The 13,148-nt window shown below is 51.1% G+C and overlaps 1 long non-coding RNA gene across 1 annotated transcript; it reads right to left on the bottom strand.

Moving 5' to 3' along the window:
* Positions 1 to 392: 392 nt before the first annotated feature.
* On the bottom strand, positions 393 to 11,892 carry LOC141420851 (uncharacterized). Its single transcript, XR_012445522.1, has 2 exons — positions 11,723 to 11,892; positions 393 to 824 (listed from the first exon to the last, which is right to left on the bottom strand). It is a non-coding gene; the product is annotated as an uncharacterized lncRNA (long non-coding RNA).
* Positions 11,893 to 13,148: the final 1,256 nt, after the last annotated feature.

The following is a 13,148-nucleotide window of genomic DNA, read 5'->3' as shown; positions in this document are numbered from 1 at the left end:
AAGATGATAAGCACACAGGGAGGCCAGGAGCGGGAGAATTGGCCTTTCAACACAAAGCCTTTTGCTTTTTGTTTGCTTGCTTGGCTTTGTATTGTTTTGTTTTTCTTTTTTTGTTTTTTAAGATAGGGCCTTGATATGTAGTCCAGACTGGCCTCAAACTCACCATTCTCCTGCCTCAGCCTCCTGAGTGCTGGAATTACAGTTGTGTGTATCATTACACCCAGCTTTGTCTTAATTAATACTTGCACTTGATACAAAATTTAGACACTATCAAAGGTTCAACACATAAGTCATTTCCCCCCCCTTTTGCCTGCTTCGCCCTTCTGAGTGCATATTCCGCAGTACCTGCAGATTTCTCCCGCAGGGTGAATCACTTCCCAAAAACAGTTAAATTAGGGGCTGTAGAATCCAATATTTAGAGATAATGTTCTTAAAACAGTAAATATTTGTTGAAGAAATCAAAAAAGGAACTGTGGTTGAAGAATACAATATACGAAACAGTTCTGTAACCTGCAAAGCAGGACATGACTAAGTGACAAATGAAATGACAAAAACAAGCGAGCTAGAGGTCGGAGCTGGCGACAGCAGGAGAGCGTGTCCCATCTTGTCTTGCTTTGCTTCCTGTGTGTACATCTCCCCTTCCGAGCCAGACCGGGTGATTTTCTGCCCCTGTTGACTTCCCAGGGCCCTGAGTGCAGGACGGTGTCATCAACATTCCTTGCCTTCATTTCCCCTGCTCAGGCCACCCCGGGGAAGGGACCCAGGGCTATGCATTACGACTTCCATGGATCCTTGACACATCTGTTCTCACCAGTGTCTTCTTTCTTAAAAAAAAAAAAAAAAAGAAAAAGATTTCAAAACATATTTTATACATGCTTTGGCATAAAGACAAATGTCACCCAAGCTGGATTTGTCATACATATTCATTATTTTGACTTTGAACAAAATTTAAACATCTCATACCCCCTAATATGTGGTAGGTCCCAGGCCTTGGGCCTGGGCTGCAGGCAGGGCTGGTATTCACAACCCACACTGCTTCTTACAAGCAGCCCAGCTCAGGAAACATGCCTTGACTTTGAACCCTAGAACCTAGATTTGCCCCAGCTCCAGCTCTTACCCACTGGGCCATTGTCAGGCTGTCCCCAAGACTCCCTGAGCTTAGTTGAGTAATATGTAGCATCACCCTGAGGAGCAGATGGAATGTATGATGTTTAATGAGCACCAATTAGTACTGATTGCTTTGTCCCCAAGATGGAAGGGGATGCCCTTGTGGGCCTGGTCCACGGTTCTCCAGGGAGAGGCAGAAGGCAGTGGTGGGAGGCCTTGGTGCCTGGCCTTCTCAGGACACACCCAGCGCTAATCAGGGGCTCTCGGCCTTGTACCCGGATCCCCTGGGGTGTTTTAGAACAGACCACAGCTCAGTGCTTGCCCAGGATGTCTGGCAGGCCTTGGTGCAGCTGCCTTTTTGGTTTTTTAGGTCCCCCAGGTGATCCAATACACACAGAGGCCAGGGCTTGGCATCTCATCACTGCACCTGTGGACAGAGGGGATCGTTGAGGAAAGATCCTGTGGTCCGGCATGTGGCTGTTCATCCAAGCAAATTCTGAGACCAAGAATTCTTAGTGGCTGCCAGAGGCACATTGAGAGGGGGGCTAATATCTCCCAAATGGCACGCTTCAGGCTGCCCCCAGCCTGGATCCACGTTCCAGGCACCAGACTCTGGGCCCCAAGATAAAGGGGCAGAAGTGTTCTGCCTAACAGGAACAACGGAGAAGACACAGGACCAGCGCCAGCAAGCTTCCTGTGTGCCCTTAGCCCCTGGTCCGAAGCCTGATTGTGGCCCACCTAGACTCCAGGTCCATCTCAAATCCACTCAACCAGAATCTCTGGGTTCAGCCCAAGGCAAGGGGACTCTCAGACACAGCAAGGTTTTGAGTTAAGGGAGAACCCAGGTACTCCACCTTGGTCTGGGAGGACTACACAGTATATATGTGAAAAATCAGGGCTTACACTTAAGATTCGGCACCTGAATCACAAGACAAGCAAAAGACACTTCATCTGCCATGTGTCTGGAGCTGTACAGAGGGGAAATCAGGGGAGGCTGCCTGGAAGAGGGGCTCTTTGAGCTGGGCCTAGATAGGAGGAAGAGCAGGGATCAGGGCAGGGATATGGGAGGCCCCTGGAAGAGATTCTCATACCCATAGCAGTGGAGGAGGTGAGTGAAGATAGAAAGAGGCTAGTTCTGAGGCCCGGTCAGGCCACCACCTCATCCCACCAGGGTCCTCAGGCCCTGGGACAGCACAGGTAGCCCATGCAAACTCCCTGCTTGCTCCCACTGCATCCAGATCATTCCCTCCCCAAGACAGCATTGTTTGGGAGTTCTGATGCAGGGCAGGGAAAACACCCTAATTGTCCCCATCATGATGGGCATATAATTTATAATAATGTCAGCTATTAGAGGATTTTCAGTAATTAACTGACATTTTTGCCTGTTGTAATGATCGTGAACTTTTCGAGGCAGTTTTAAACTTGTTCAAGTAAGCCCTGAATACAAAGAAAGGCAAGATCCTACCAAATGAGGGGAAACAGGCTGGACAAACTGGGCTGCCTCCCCCAGGAACAGGGAGAGACTGGAGGCTGGGCCCCACCTCCCGGAGAGCCACACACCCAGAAGCAAAGCACAGGCAGGCCGGAATGGTTAGGTATCCAGTCGGCCCTTTCCTGCTGAAGGTACCTTGCATTTGCAACACACCTGAATTGCATAAAGCACACCTAGAAATGTATTTCTCTTCCCCCAAAGAAATTTGCTTCCTTTCTTTTTCTTAAAACACATGACTTTCTTGGTGTATCTTTTAAGTTGTTGTTTTCGGGGGGTTTTTGGTGGTACTGGGGTTTGAACTCAGGACCTCATGCTTGTTAGGCAGGTGCTGTAACAATTGAGGCATGCCCCAGCCTTTTCTCCATTGGTCGTTTTTGAGATTGGGTTTTACTTTCTACCCTGGCTAACCTGGACTGCAGTCCTCCTATTTATGGGTCTCCGTGTAGCTGGAGCAATAGGCATGCACTACTGTGCCCCACTATTGGTTGAGGTGGAGTCTCGAGACACGAGGGTGGCCTTGATCCATGAGCTCTTGGTCAGTGGCCATAACTGCTAGGTGCCTGTAGCCCTTAACTCTCCTCTTTCTCTAATAGGGAAGTAAGATTTCTTTTTTTCAGCTGGGCAAATTTTATCCAAGGGGAAAAGACTGCTGGCTTGAGCATAGTCACGTGACTATCCCTACCTTCCCTTGCCATTTCTGGCCAATAAGATGTAGGTAGAAACACTAGGTGAGACTTCTGGGAAGGCTGCATAATGGGAGCTGACTCAGTTGGGAAGCAGCTTTCTTTTGGCTTCAACCTTTCCTTCTCTGGTCCAGACTATGAGTGTGATGGTTGGAGCTGTGGAAGCCATTATGGGCCATACATTGTAGATGGCAAGCAGAAACAGAGAGGAGTCAAGTCCAGTGGCTTCTTGGATCCACCGTGCCAGACCTGGATTGCCTCTTTATCTCCTGACTTCTTTTCTGTGAGAAAGAATCCTTAAAATGGGGATCACAGCAACAGACTGAATGTTTGTGTCCCCACAGAGTTTGTATGTTGAAACCTGATCACCATGTGAGGATATTAGAAGTGGGCTTTGGGGGTTATTATGTCATGAGGGTGGTGCCCTCACAGATAGGATTAGTGCCCTTATAAAGAAGGCCTCAGAGCACTCGCTCCCTCTGTCTTGTGAGAACACAGTGAAAATGCATACAGCCACCTATAAATCAGGAAGCAGCCCCTCACCAGGCTCAAGTCTATTGGTGCCTTGCCCTTGGACTTCTGGCCTCCAGATCTGTGAGAAATAAATTTCTGTTGTTTATAACCCTGCCAGTCCATAATATTTTGTTACAGCAGCCTGAATGAACTAAGATAGTGTCACCTGATAGTCCAAATTTCAAATGACCCAAGCATGCAGATTTATATAGCTGTGGCTGGGTTCAAACTCTGTCCTCCTATCTTTGCTCCCGAATGCTGGGTGTGAGCCACCATGTTTGATTTGTGTATGACCTACTCCTCCCTCCTTCCTTCCTTCCTTCCTTCCTATCTTTCTTTCTTTCCAGTGCTGGGGATGGAACTCAGGGCCTCAGGCATCCCACCACTGAGCCTCACACCTAGCCTATTGTATGACTTGTCTTAATGCCATACATGTTAGAAACCTCATAAAAACATTTACGTCTGAGAAGCTGCCAAGCCATGGCCACAAGCTGCACTCGGCCCAGCACCCGCTGGCCTGTGCCACCAGCAGTACTTACCAGGACTGCTAAAATTGGCCACCCTCTCATCTCTGGCAACAGGACAGGGTTGTACTTCTCCACCCAGCTGACTCAAGTGTGACCTGGTAACTTTCTTTGGCCGATGAAATCTGAGCAGAAGTGATGTGAGACACTTCTGGCCAGAAAAATCTAGCCAGTGTGAGGTTTGCCACCTTCTCCTTCCCCTGCCACTGTTATCATGGAAGCATGGCAACCTGGAGACTCCTGCAGAGGGATCGTCAGCAGCTCAGGCAGGGGGATCTCGATCTCGAGTTCAAGGCTGGCCTGAGCAGCATAGTGAGACTGTGTCTCAAAAAGTAAAAAAGCAAATAGGGCTAAGAGCATGACTCATGACAGCATGGAAGAGTGCTTGCCCAGCAAGTGCAAGGCCCTGGGTTCAAACCCTAGTACCACCAAAATGAATAAATAAATAAATAAATAAATAATAAAAAATCCTTGTGGTGACTGGAAAAGCCCCAGGATTTGGGGAGTGCTTGTTATACAGCATTACCAGCCTGTCCAGTTCATCAGCCACCTGCTTCCTGGATGGGGATCACTGGAGTTGTACAAGCCTTCTTCAGCTTCCTCTGTGGGTGAAGTGTCCTTGTCTTCCTAGCCCTCCACTCATTCTGTTCCTCATTTGTTCTCTCATTCATTCATTAAAACAGTAAACATACGGGGATCTTCTATATGGCAAAGCAGCGTCTGCTTTGGGGGAGCTCAGCACCTTCTGTGATGGGCTTGCTTCCTCCTGCTGATATCCCTGGGGACCCTTCTAACCACCCTCACACCCAACCCAGCAGTAGGAAGGGGGAGTAGGAAGAGAGAGAGAGAGACTCAGGGTTTTTTGTTTCAGTTTTAATTCGACCTTTATCATGTCTAGTGAGAGAACCAATGACAGACAGGTTAACCAGTTTGCCCAAAGACACACAGCTAGGAAGTAGCACACCTGGACCTGACGCCAGTCTCATACCTTGCAAGGCCTGTGTCCAAGACCACCTCCATGAAGTCTCCTCACTGGGGGCAGCGCTGTCCTCAATGCTAGGGGTCCCTAGGGCAGTAGAGCAGCTCAGAGCCCAGCTCTGGACCAGATTACCCAGCCTGGATGACAGTGGGCAGGTAGCACTTGCTCACAGGGGAAAGGAGCCCTGCTCGGCTAGCTCAGGCCAATATAAACCAAGCATATAGACACAGCACAGACCACTGGGTTTTAGCACTAACTTCATGACACTTTCTGTGTCATGAAGGCATGATTTTGTCACACTCAGCCTTGCTGAGCTTGAGTGCAGAGAAGGCCATTGAGAGGGGACCCTTAGGGACGTTAGTCACGGTCTCACTTGAAGCACGGACACCTAGTTCAGGTCACTAGCATTGAGCCTGCTGAGATGTAGAAAACAAACCTCCAAGACCTGTGGTTTCCCTGCCCCTATCTTAGAGGGGTGACAATGACACTCAGAGCTATTGTCCTCATCTTGGAGGACTTTCCATGATGGGACTTCAAAGACACTGGTGGGGGGAGGGAATATGCAGGTACAGAGTCTTGAGGGGTGGACAAGGCACTAAGGTTGCCTTCTTGGGCTCCCCTGAGGGCAACATGGACGTGGGGACCCATCATCCCAGCTGCTGACACCAGAGCAATGTTGGAGAGTTGGGCCAGCTATGGCCCCTGTGACAGCAGCTGGTCATATCTGCTCTGTCTGGGCTGTCTGTAAAGGCCCCCAGAAGGTGGCCAGGCTCACGCTCATCCCTGGACACAGGTGTCTCTACAGAAAGGCACAGCAGGAAGGCACAACGCTGGGCTGGGCAGTCCCTCTGCACTAGTGAGGTGCACACACCCCAGCAACCCAGAGTCATGCACTGGCTCTCCCCATCTAGGTGGGGCATTTCCTCAGCTTCTCCTTAGTAAAGGGATGGTCGCCCCAAGTCCTACTTCCATCTCTTTCTTTCCTTATAGTCCAAAACCCACGTGATCAGTGCAGACTTGTGGCCAGCAGAAGAAACAGGAGGATGCAGCCTGCAGCCATGGGAGCTAAGACAGCCTGCAACTGTCCCATTAGGAGGCTTTGGGCTGTAGGTAACTGGTTCAAATAAGAACCTTTCTTATGCCGGGTGCCGGTGGCTCACTCCTGTAATCCTAGCTACTCAGGAGGCAGAGGTCAGGAGGATCACAGTTCAAAGCCAGCCCCAGGCAAATAGTTTGTGAGAACTTATCTCGGAAAAAAACCATCACAGAAACAGGGCTGGTGGAATGGCTCAAGGTGTAGGCCCTGAGTTCGAATCCCAGTACAGCAAAATTAATTAATTAATTAACTTTTTAAAAAAAGAATCTTTCTTATTTCATGAAAAGGACTTCAGGCACCCTCTCAAGACTCAAAGCAGGGGGATCCCCTTCCAAGTTCCCCCATGTGGCTCCTGGTGGTCTCAGTCCTCACTGACCTCTGCTGGAAGAGTCCATTCCTCGCCATGTAGACTTCTCCCTGGCCTCTCCAGGGTGAGCCATAAGGGAAGAACAAAAGGATAAGAGGGAAGTCACACAGACTTTTTGGCACCCAGTGCCAGACATCCAACTATCACCTATGCAGTGTTCTGGTGGTTAGAAGCAAGTTGTGCCCAGCCCACACTCAGAGGGAGGGAATTACACAGGGCATTAATGCCAGATGCTGGCTGTCCCACTGGGCTTGGTCCTGTGCTAGGCCAGGTTTGTGGAGAAGTGACCCAGGCCAAAGCAAGTCATAGAGCCACACCACAAAGGAGAAAGAGTCCACTTTGTGGTGGGGAGCTGTCCAGGCACTGCCAAAGGCAGACTGGAGGGCTGGGTTCATTCTGCAGAGGCTCATGGGCTTCCCTGCTCCCCGTACCTGTACTCTGTAAGCCTCAGCGTCTGGTGATGCTTCACTCCTCCTGTGCATCCTGCCCACCTCTGCCTGTCACCTTCCTCCAGTGTCCAAGGCCCAGTACACACCCTGTCCTGTATTCCTTTCCTTTCACTGCCATAACAAATTCTACAAACTTGGTGGCTTAAAACAACACAAATTCATGATCTTTGTGTCCTGGATGCCTGAAGTACAAAATAGTGTTACTGGACTGCAGGGTAGAGTTCATTCTCTTGCCTAGCTCAGCTTCTAGGGGGTGGCCTGCATTGCTTGGCTTGTGGTGCCATCCTCTGATTTGACATCACCAATGGTTGGTGGGCTTTGTGTCACTCACATTACTCTGACCCTGGCTTTTCTGTTTCTCTCTTCCACTTCTAAAGACTCTGTGGTGACACAGGGCCACTCCATGACCCTGGGTAATCTCCCCATGTCAAAGTCTACAGCCTCACATATTCACAGGCACCAGGGAGTCAGACACAGATGTGTTTGGGGAGCCATTATTCTGCCTCCCCCACCCCCCACTCCTATCCACCCCAGGCCCCTGTGAACGAGGTGAGCACTTACTCTGTGCTTGCCAGGGTCCCCTCAGCTTCTCCCCTGACTCCTTGACCTCCGAATGACCTCATCCATTCTTTTTTCACCCCACTGGGGAAGAAGTCAGGTCACACAGTGAGAAGTGCTGCGTATTGAATTTGAACTCAAGTCTGCCCAACTCAGAAGCCAGAGTCTCAACCACTTGCTCATGCTGTCTCCTTTGAAGTCACCCCAACTCTGTGCTCCCAGAACTGAGTCATAAGGCACCTCTTTTAATAGGTGTCCTCTGAAATTTCCACTTGAACAGGCCTCTTCTCTCCAAGTCCTCTGTCAAGACAGTACTGGTCATTCTTTTTCATCTTTTTTTTTTTTCTTGTGGTTCTAGGTTTTGAACTCAGGGCCTACACCTTGAGCCACTCCACCAACCCTTTTTTGTGACGGGTTTTCTCGAGATAGGGTCTTGCAAATTGTTTCCCTGGGCTGACTTTGAAACACAATCCTCCTGATCTCTGCCTCTTGAGTAGCTAGGCTTACAGGCATGAGCCATGGCTCCCAGCTAGTGCCGGTCATTCATGAGTGAGAGTCTTCCAGGCCAGATCCTTCACACGTCACCCCACTCATGCCTACTGTGAAGGCCGGCGCTGTTTCCACTGCTGGATGAGGAAACTGAGGCTTGCTGGGCTCAGACAGTGCTGCGGGGTTCATGTGTGCCAGTGCAGGGAGTGGGACATGGGCCCAACTCCCAAGTCTGCTCTCCCCCAGGCTGCCTCCAGGCCTCTGTGACAGCACCCTCCAAGTTGGCAGGGGTGCACAGTGGTTAGACTGGGGACCCTGGAGTCCTATGCTGGGATCCAGCCTCCCTGCTGCTCCGTGTAGTTCAAGGCCAGTTACCTACCCTGCCTGATTTGATGTCACATCCATACCAGATAACATAGTGAGTGAGTAACAGACCTAAGGTGCTCAACAGTCCTTGTGACCCAGCAAGACCTTTGCAAGGCTGGCCACAGATATGAGCCCACTTGGCCAGCTGAGGGCCACTAAGGTTCCTACTGGTCCCAGTTTTACAGGGTGCCTCCCTCCAATGACAGTCATTACCCCAGACTGCAGAAATGCAAAGTGATTTAAAGCCCAGCCTGGGCAAATAGTTCGTGAGATTCTAGCTCAACAAAAACCCAATACAAAACAGGGCTGGTGGAGTGGCTCAAGGTGAAGACCCTGAGTTCAAACCACAGCACCACAAAAAAAAAAAAAAAAACCAGCACATGAGTTTTGTGCTGTGCCCATGCTGGATGTGAATGCCCTTAAAGACATACTCGTGATCAGGCTAGGGACCCAGGATCTCACTTCAAGTCCACGGAACAGAGGGCCGCAGGCTGTCCTATTTCCTCCTCCTCTGTCCCCCGCCCATCCATCCCGGGAGGTTGCAGGAATGCAGTGATATCTCTTCAGACAGTCTGTTCCCAGAGGAGACAGGGCCGCCTCCTCCCCAGACTCGGCCACAGTAAACACAGGGTCTGTCCTCCTTATCAGCCCTGCTCACGGCAGCGGAGACAGTCTGCCTGCCGGGGAGTCGCTGGCGATAAGCCCAGGGGCCCACCAGGCAGCTCTCTTGGGGCTGCGGCCCAGCTCCCAGGCAGGAAGAATCTTGGGGTGGCCCAGGCTAAGGGCCGAACACCTCCTGCAAGGGGTTGGGCTGATTGTGGGGGACTGGCTGACTGCACTGTGACCATGGGAGTCACTTAGACAAAGGAAGTTGCTGGGACACAGTCTGCAAAGCCCCAGTGGCTCTCAGAGACCCGCATGTGTTCACCTGCTGCACAAGATGGGTACATCACCCTCACATCCGGGAGATGCTCTCTCTGCAGGGTTTCCCATGAAATGAATGAATGAATGCAGGAAAGCACTTCCAGCTGGGCCAGGTGAAGGCTCTGTGAAAGCAACCTGCAGTGGGGACAGTGAACCCTGACCTGTCATTATCCCAGGAGAGGTGGCAGCCCCAGGTCATGCCTATCAGGACCTTACTTCCTCAGCCTCCTTTTGCTAAGGAATGCTGGGCCACACTTGACAGAGGAGGAAGCTGAAGGGCCCAGAGGAGCAAAGTGTTTTGCCCAGTGCTGCACAGCGGGGCCAGGGAAGTGCTGGGATCAGCCCCAAAAAGTGGGACTCAAAATCTTGCACATTTTTTTTCCCATTCTGAGCACTGCCCGACCTTGTCAGGTAGGAGGAGCGTGGAGCGGGTCACTGGCCTAGGTCCTGGATCCTCTCTGTGGTCTTGGGGTAGATTAAGATGTGGAATTAGTGGACCGCTTCTCACAGCACCCTGGAAGGCTGCAGAAATAACCCATGACCTCTGTTAGCACACAGGATGAGCACTGGCCAGGACCACAGCTCTGGATTCCAGCCCCACCCCTGCTGCTTTCAAGCTGGAGACCTGGGGCTGGACACGTACCATCTCTGGGCTTGGTCCCAAGTTCCCGTTTTTTTTTTTTCATCTATTTAGTAAGTCACCTCCTCTGCCTTAGATGCCTTTGAGAGCTGCCAGGCAAATGAAGTGAAACAGTCCCAGTTAAACCCACTGGTGTGAAGCTCCTGAACCCAGGGCCTCCTCCTCATCAGCTCACTTCCAAACCCCTGCTGTCTCTGAGGGCCAGCATGGGTGCATCCTCTTCCAGGGAGCCTTCTCTGGTTTCAGTTGGGCAGGACCACAGCCTCCATGGAGTTGGCACACCTCTCTAGGCACTTTGCCCCTTACCTGGGCTTGCAATTGAGGACTGACTCCTTGAGGCACCCCCAGAACCCAGAACAGAGACCAGGCACACTTTTCCTGCTTGATAAAGTGAGGGAAGGAGCTAGTGAAGTGAACTGGTCCCTCTGTCCCTTTGTCTACGAGAAGGCTTGGGGAATATTCTTCTCCTGCCCTTTGGGCAGAGAGCACAAGTAAAGTTCTGACCATAGCTTCCTTTGCCACCTCCTACCCTGGGACCCTAGGGTTCTGTCCTGACTCTTTGACTTGGCCTTCAAGGTCTCCCAGCCAGGCCTCTTTCTTCTCCAGCCTCTAATCTAGTGAGCCCCTCTGCTCCTGCCCTCCGATGCTCAGAGAAACATATCTGCTCTCATCAGCCTCCTTGACAGGGGCTCCTGGCACCATTTCCCTTTGAACTGCCTCTCCCACTCTGGTACTTCCTACCTCCCACCAGGCCTCCAGGTGGTCTTCAATCCTCATGGGTGGGACCACCATCACCTTCCCAACCTCCAATGTGCCCTGGGACACTAGCCTTTCAGAGGTCCCCCTGGCTCTCCTGCCTCCATACCCATGGGCTCTGGGTCTCAGGATAGCAAATGGAGGGGATGGGCCCTCATAGGGCATGCAAGGCAGCCCAGAATGTCTCAGGTCTTCTCATGCCCCCATGCCTGCTAGAGTGTTCTGCCTCCACCACCCACACTCTCTTCCCCGTGTACCCCCATATGTCATGGATGGCCCTTTAGCCCACTGCTGCAGCCTTTAGGCACCCCTCTAGGCATGGCCATGGCCTGGCTGCTACAGGCCCTATCACCACCATAGCCACACGTACTGACTGACTGCTTCTGCGTGCCAAGTCCTGTTCTCGGCACTGGGGGACACAGCTGTGAACAAAGTACACACAGTCCCTTCCCTCGTGCAGTATATTTAGAGACAGGGTCTTTCTATGTTGCCTGTGTAACCCAGGCTAGACTCAAATTCGATTCTCCTGCCTCCATCTTCCCCAGTGGCTAGGACTACAGGCATGAACAACCATGCCCAGCTGGAAATTGCTATTTAAATTAGGTGGTCAAGTTGGCCTTGCTGAGAAAGTGAGATTTGCTTAAAGAGTCGGAGGAGGTAAGGGGTGGGTCTTGAGGGTCTTGGGGAGAAGAATTCCAGGCAGAGGAAACAGACAGTGCGTGAATTCGTGTGCTCCCCTCCATGTACCCACATTTCTCATCGCTTTGGTTGACTCTTACCTGAGCCAGGAGGAAGTTGGTCACATTATCGTCTGACCTGTTGTACCAGAAGCACCCGGAGGAACTGTAATGGTCAACCCCGAGTCCCCCGAGTCCCCTCATTGCCGTGTCTGCATACACACCCTCAGAGCCGTACACTCAACGCCCTTGCGCCTCTCCCACAGAGCTCCACCCCTGCGGCCACTAAGTTGGGCCTCAGTTGTCACAGAGATAAACTGGATGAAGAGTAAGTATCAGTGACGTCACCTGGCCCCCACAGTTCCCAAAGCCCCTCAGGTCTGCTCTTTGAGCCTGAGAACTGGGAGACTTTTTTTTTCATAGTATGGGATTTGAACTCAGGGCTTACATCTTGAGCCACTCCACCAGCCCTTTTCATGAAGGTTTTTGTCAAGATAGGGTCTCGCAAACTATTTGCCCAGGCTGGCTTCGAACTGCAATCCTCCTGTTCTCTGCCTCCTGAGTAGGTAGGATTCCAGGCATGAGCCACTGGCACCTGGCAAACTAGGAGATTATTGACTCAGGCTCAAGAGAGATGAAGGTGAGCAGGCTGGCGTTGGTTGGTACAACAGCACCAGAACTGGCTCTTCTGAGAACTATCCCTTGTCTCTGTTCATATGTTCAATACCGGCTGGATGGGAACATAGCACAAGACTCAAGGTGACAGAGTCAGACCTGCCCCCTAAGTCTGAATGGTATGCTGTCTCTTGATACTTTACTCACACAAAAGCCTTCAAAGAACACCTGCCTGGCCAGTGCATCCAGCAGGACAAAGGCAGGGAGCCTGTGCTGGCTCTCTGGGCCCAGCTTGGCATCCCCTTGGTTTCCAAAATGGCAACCTTTTAGATCTGAGACACGGTCACTGCATGTCCCCCACCTAAGTCCCTGGGGAGTTCTACTGGTCATGAGGAGTTCACCATCCTCAGAGAAGGGAGACAGAGCCGGAGGCAGAAGGGGAAGGGGGTGGGAGGAAGAAACTGGGCATGATAAGAGGAAATCGTGTTTGCTAGCTTTAAAATGAGGCCTCCATGAGTGACCTCTATATTCTTCCTCAGCATCTTTACAACAGACACTAACTTCCCCCCTTGGAAAAGGACAAGGTTAAGGCCAGGTGCTATGATTCATACCTGTAATCCCAGCTACTCAAGAGGTAGATACAAGGAGGATTAAGGTTTGAGGCTAGACCAGGTAAAAAGTCAGTGAGACCCCATCTCAACCAATAAAAAGCTGGGCATGGACCTATCATTCTAGCTATGAAGGATGTGTAAATAGAAGGCTCTGCATCCAGGCTGGCCCTCATAAATCACAAATGTGAGACTATACTCAAAAAATTACAAAAGCAAAAACAGCCAGGTGCATGCATGCCTCAAGTGATGGAGTGCCAGCCTAGAAAGTGCAAGGTCTTGAGTAAAAACCTGGTACCAGAGGA

This window comes from Castor canadensis, chromosome 2, assembly GCF_047511655.1.
Source record: "Castor canadensis chromosome 2, mCasCan1.hap1v2, whole genome shotgun sequence".
NCBI classification, from domain to species: Eukaryota; Metazoa; Chordata; class Mammalia; order Rodentia; family Castoridae; genus Castor; species Castor canadensis.
This window is presented reverse-complemented; position numbering and strand designations above follow the sequence as displayed.